At 32.5% G+C, this 6886-nt stretch overlaps 1 pseudogene; it reads left to right on the forward strand.

Moving 5' to 3' along the window:
- Positions 1 to 4496: 4496 nt before the first annotated feature.
- LOC127561654 (glyceraldehyde-3-phosphate dehydrogenase-like) lies at positions 4497 to 5259 on the forward strand (annotated as a pseudogene).
- Positions 5260 to 6886: the final 1627 nt, after the last annotated feature.

Genomic DNA, 6886 nt, shown 5'->3' on the forward strand with positions numbered 1-6886 from the left:
TATAGAGAACAACTGAGAGAAATGTGGTGGGTTTGAAAATGGTGCCTCATATAACAAATGAGAAATTAAATCTGTCATTTTTGGTACATGACAAGTGCTAGGTTGTTTGTTGGTTACTTTATTAGAGAAAAACGTGATAGAAAAATAAGATACCTGAGTTATACAGCAAGGTAAGGAGTGATAAGTGGATATAATCTGAGTGCTTCACTGTTTTCTTATGATGTCAGAAGAAAGAAAGAAAGACCTAGGTGAATTGCATATCTATCCTGAGGCAAATTTATGAAAGGACATTTAAAGTCATACAGAACGAACTGTCATAGGCATAGAAGGACTGTCAGATGGTACATATAACATGTACTATGGTACATGAAAAATACTCTTAAAGTAAATATGAGATTATTTCACAAAAAAGGAATATGAATAGAAAAGGAAGTCAAGAAAGACCTCCTACAAGAAGTCCATGAGTTGAAATCTGAAACAGCTAGAAATTAAAAGACCAAAGTAAGTAAGAAGCTTTTATGTGAACTAATGGTGAAAATAAGCCATTTAAATTTGAGCAGTGTAGAGACATTGTTAGACTTATACTTTAGGAATAGTATTTTGACAATTGTGTAGAGGAATGGTTAGAGAGGGGAGAAATTGGAGACAGAGACTAAAGAAGGGAATTAAAATAATCTAAGCAAAAGAGCAGAGTTTATGGTAAGTAGAGTGAACAGAGAGATAGCATCCTGGACTCTGAGATCCTGGAATTCTGCCATTCATTCTCCACAATACAAACATAACGCTAATGTTTCTTTATTGTGGCTATAATCTGATTGTTGTTGATTTAAATAAACTTCAAATGAATGAATAAATATCTCATTGGTTTTTTGTTTGTTTGTCAATCAAATCCAATTACAGTAAATCATTTTCTTTACAGGAAATTGAAAATTAAAAAAATGATATCTGAAACCAACTTTGGGATTTTCTGCCTACTTAACCTTTTAGATAGCTTAAAACATTATATTAAATATATGACATTTTGCCCAGTTTCAGTAGTCAATAAGATATTGCTAGCGTAGTCAATAACTTGACTTGTGTTCTAAAGAAATTCCATTTTGGTCATTCAATAATCGCTGAATTTCTTTTAAAAAATAAAATTAATAATTTTCCTACCTTTAATCACTTCTCTTCTATTGCAGTATCACATGTTATTTCAATCATTATGTTGAAAATTTTGAATTTAATTATGATGGAGAATGGAGAGTATGGTAGCTGTGTTCATATTAACATCTTAATAAATATTTCAATAAATGAAAACAAAGGAAGTCAAATCATTTTGCTACAAGAAATCATCATTACCAAACTATGAAAACTGATCAAGTGAGATATTTAAAATATGCTTGAGGAAAATTTTGGAAAAAAGAAACAGTTGACAAAAGGAAGAAACTGAGAACATTGGAAGAGAACCAAAAAAAAAAAAAAAAAACTTCTTGAAGGCAAACTATAACTATCTGGTGAAAATTCATCCTGATGCCATTGTTGTTTGTTCTTCATTCTCAAAGAGGACCATGACAACAGGGAGGTGATACCATGACATGCAAATAAACTGGATTTAAATGAGGGAGGGCTGGATAAGGTCACCTGCCTCACCTTTCCCTCCAGAGTCACTGGATCCAGTGGCCAGATATAGCGTAAGATGACTGAAGATGACCTTGCTTGAAATGGCATTTTTAAGCTAAGGTCTTCAACAAGTTTCAGTTGGACTGAAGCAGACCCATTCAATGATTAAAGCTAGAAAGCACAAGATTTAAGATATAAAGAACTTGAATTTGTTTCTTGTCTCTGCCATTTAATGTTTGAATAAACTTTGGTTAGCTGCTTAAACTTTCTAGTCCTCCATTTCCTTATCTGTAAAATGAGGGACCGGTCTATCTGACCTTTAAGGTCTGTTATAGCTATAAACTTATGACAATGATTCATTTATAATTAAAAAAATTGTTAATAATCTTTAAATATTAGAGAGTATTGAAAGACAATAATTTCTTGTGATGTATTAATGTATAGTTGTACTTCAGAATATAATCTTCCAGATTACTTTTATTTATATCTTTTCCTTCCTTCCCCAAACCTCATTTTTATCACAAATTCGTGTCACACGTAAATCTTTGCCAGAGCTTCTCATTTCTTTAATTTTCTTTTTTTTCTTTCATTATTTACCCAATACTAATGTTACCTTTGTATGTTTTAGAACTACTCTGGGCTTTGAATTTCCTTCTTTGGTCTCATCTTGCTCCATTTCAGGCCTCTAACCACACTTCCTAGATATCATTTGCTATGAGACCAAGAATATTCCTTTTCCTAATCTTCTTCCTTTCCATCTTCCCCTGTTAGAACGTAAGCTTCTTGAAATCAGGAATTGTCTTCTTAATTTTTAAAATTATTTATCTCCTATAGTTAGTATAGTGCCTGGCACTGTACTGCTCTCCTCCCTCTCTCCTTGCCCCATCTCTCTTTCTGTCTCTCTCATGGACATATACATATTAAAAATCATAATGTAAGTTCCTACCTATATTAAAAAATAAACACCTTGATCATTGTACACTGCAACAACAAGATTATATGATGATCAGTTCTGATGGAGTAGCTCTTTTTAAACAATTAGATGATTCAGGCCAGTTCTAATGGTCTTGTGATGAAGAAAGCCATCTGCACCCAGAAAGAGGACTTTGGGAACTGAGTCTGGATCACAAGATAGCATTTTGACTCTTTTTTTTGTTGTTGTTTGCTTGCATTCTATTTTCTTTCTCATTTTTTATTTTTGATTTGATTTTTCTTGTGTAGAAAAATAATTGTATAGATTTAATATATATATTTTATCATGTTTAACATATATTGGATTACTTGCCATCTAGGGGAGGGAGTTGGGAGGAAAAAGGTAAAATTGGAACAAAAGGTTTTGAAAATTTATCCATGCATATGTTTTGAAAATAAAGAAAGCTTTAATAAAAAAATAAAATAAGAAAATAAACTCCTTAAGACTAGTTTTACTTGTTTGTTTGTTTTGTTCTGTATCCCTCATACTTACCATAATAACTTGTATAAACTCAAAAACTTAAAGAAGACACTTAGTAAATATTTTGAAAATTGAATTTAATTTTACTGAGATTCTATGAAGTAGAGGCATGGTTTTAAGCACATTCTTAATGATCTTTGGGAGTCTATAACAACATAAATGTCCAACAACAGATAAATTACACTGTTCACATTTCTCCTCTAATATTAGAATAAAATTGTTAAATACACAGTGGTGTTGAGGAAGGAATCTTATATCCCAAGTAAGAAGACCTAATTCATTCATTTACTAGCGGTATGATTTAGGCAAATCATTTAACTTCTCAAACTTGGTTTCCTTATCCAAACTCTTGAGGATCAAATGACATGATCTATGGAAAGCAAATTATAAAACACTTCATTTATCTCAACTATTTTAATCATTGGAATATGACATAATTTGTTTTCCTTTAATCCTGATAGTACAAGAGAATCTGGAATGAAGTATATGAAGAAGCATTATGTAATGTAGAGTAATTTTGGAGGTTACCATATGTACGGAGATACCTGGTGAGATTTATCAGCTCTTCTAGGGAAAGAATTACTAATTTGATCTAGGATATTTAATTAATTGAAAATTGAATGTTCATGAAATTTGGTTGACAGGAATGGTAAAGGTATATAAATGAATGAAAGATCTAGTATAGAGTTTTAAGAAATTTGATTTTGTTTTTAGGTTATTGTCTCAGATTTGATTCACGTTTTTAGGTATTATTATTATTGTAGCACCTCCTCCTAGCTTACATACACTATCTAGCTTGAACTTAAGATTGGTTCCTTGAAGGGATAATTCTTCTAGGTTCATGTATTCTATGATTATACATATTTAGAACTACAACTCTTGAGCCCTCAATAATGAATTTACCCTCAAAAGTCAGCCTAGCTCAAAGTAACAGTATTTACCAAAAGGGCATAAGAAGAAGAGCAATGATAAAACATTTGTCCAACCCAATCTCACACAAATATACAGAATATCCATGGGAAGAATGATTACATATCTAGAGTTCACTAGTAAAACGGTATATTCTCAGTTAATATATGTGTCCAAAACAACTTATACATCCAATAATGCAAGGGTCCAAAATCTTTTTACTTCTCATGATGTCCTTATGTTTTTGACTTCTGAGTATGTCTGACATTATGTGCAGGATTTTCTGCTAATAGATTTAGCCCACTTTGACATTTATGTCATTTTTGTTGTATGTGTCTCTCTGCTAGAATTCTTGTCTTTGTTTTTTGCTGGACCACTTTAGCTTTTATCACCTCCATGTTCTAGTTCAGCTGAAATCTTTAACTGAGGGCTACTACTAACTATCTCCTTTTAGAAAGAGCAAGGATGATTCTCACTCTTCTCCCAAGCTCAGTACTAGGATACCTGACTATAACTGTATCCCTTAAGAAAGATGGCGAAGATCAAAGTCAATAGATTTGACTATGTTGTATGCTTGGAGACCAGGGTTTTGTTCTCCACAGACAGAATAAACATTGTGGCCATGTATGATCCCTTCATTAACTTCAATTACGTGATTTATATGTTTAAATATGATTCTACCCAGGGCAAATTCAAGGGTATTGTCAAGTCTGAGAATTTAAAGCAAGTCATCAATGGAAAATGCCAGTGCTATCTTCCAGGAATATGATTCCATCAATAGGGAGATGTTGGAACCAAGTACATAGTAGAGTTCACTGGTATCTTTACAACCATGGAAAAGGCCAGTGCTCACTCAAAGGTTGGAAGTAAGTATGTTATAATCTTTAATCCTTTTGCTGATTCCCTTATGTTCATGATGAAAGTGAACCATGAGAAATATGAACATTTCTTTAAGGTAATACCTTCTGCACTAATGTTTGACCATGATCCCTAAGGTTGTTCATGACAGTTTTGGCTTTATGGAAGGACTCATGACTATGGTACATGTCATTACTGGTACCCAGATGCCTCTCCTGGCAAATTGTGGTGTGATGGATATGGCAATATCTAAAACACTATATTTACTTCCAGTAATGCTACTATGGCTATGGGTAAAGTCATCCTTGAGCTGAATGGAAAGCTTATATATATATATATATATATATATATATATATATACACACACACATATATATATAGCCTTCCATGTTTTCAAAAATTGTGGATCTGATTTGCTGCCTAGAAACACCTGGTAAATGTTATCAAGAAAATGGTAAAGCAAACATCAGCAGAATCTTTAAAGAGTATCTTGGGTAACATAGTCAGAGTCTAAGTTAGTCTAAGCAGTGTCTTCCCCTATTTTGTCTTTGTCCTATTTGGCTTCTACTTTTCATAGAGTTCTAAGGGACTTTATAGATCCTTTCATCTAATCAATCTCTCATTCTCCCAATGAGAAAACTAAAGCCTGGAGGAAAATAAGAGATAGAAAAAAGTGCCTTGAATTTCTTTATTCTTGATTGTTCATGCAATCAATAATCATTCAATAAATATTCATGCAAATTGGTGTCCAACTTTCATTACTTCATTTCTCCTTTCCTTCATTCTTCCATCCTTTCTTCCTTCTCTTTCCTATTTTTTTCCTTCATTCCTTTGTTCCTTCTTCCTTCCTTTCTTCTTTTCTCCTCAAAACTTTCTTCAGAAGACAGAGGACTTGGGTTTAAATTTAGCCTTTGTCACTCACTAACTCTGGAACTTTGGGCAAATCACTTAACTTTTCTTAATCTTACTTAAAATTTGTGAAATAGGTATTTACCTATAGACTATTATAAGGCTGAAATAAGATAAGGTGTATAATGTGCTTTGTAAACTTAGAAGGTCTATTTTTGAATCACTTGTAGATTTTTTAATACCTTTTACAATAATATCACAGATTTGTGATGACAAATGTTTAACAGCTGATTATCTGAAAAAAACAAAGAAATAACAATAAAAACATAGTACACTTTAAAGTTTAATGTCCATTATTAACATGTCCCCCATTGCTTTCTTTAGTTTAGACAATGCACAAAATAATAAATCAAGCCCTAATTTATAACAACTGATGTAAATGTTTACAAGAACAATTTAACAATGGATTCCCACAAGCTGATTTAATCCAGGCTCTACCATACTCATATAATCAAAAAGACCATGCACTTATTCTATACATTCTACTATACGTATGCTAAGAGATATGCCTTTTCTCCTAAAAAGAGTCAAAGACAGGCCTTAGAGTGCTTATACTTCATTTGTTTCTTGCTATAATTTCTCTTTACCAAGACTCTTTATTCAGGCAGCAAATCAGATTTCCTGCAAAATAAAGATTAACAACCATCTTTACCTTGGAATTATTGAGAGGAAAAGACTTTGTGAACTTCAAAGCAATATACCAAGGTGAGTTAGCATTATAACTATCCATTTCCTTTTTTTAAAAATAGACTTTTGATTTAATTGGTGTGTGGAGCTCCTAATGAGTAACTTCATCTACAAATAGACACCAGCACCTTCTTTGTAATTCAGCCTCATTGTGTTGCCTAGAGGCATTTGGAGGTTAAATGACTTCCTGAGAGTCACACAGACAAACTATGTCTGAAACAGAAGCAGGTTTTTCTCTTTCCAAGGCCAGTTCTTTATCCACTATCCATACCATGCTGCCTCTCCTCATCTTCATTTTATATTTCTGAACCACCTGCCACTGAAATAATTTTGTTTAGTATATTTTCAATCCATAGAACTGTCACTCTCACATATATGTCTTTTTTTTTTCTTTTCTCTCATTTCTTTCCTATGCTCCTGCATGAAATTTGACTCTTAGATAACCTGTAAAATCTAGCTAGCTACCAG

Source organism: Antechinus flavipes, chromosome 4 (genome assembly GCF_016432865.1).
Source record: "Antechinus flavipes isolate AdamAnt ecotype Samford, QLD, Australia chromosome 4, AdamAnt_v2, whole genome shotgun sequence".
Classification (NCBI taxonomy): Eukaryota; Metazoa; Chordata; class Mammalia; order Dasyuromorphia; family Dasyuridae; genus Antechinus; species Antechinus flavipes.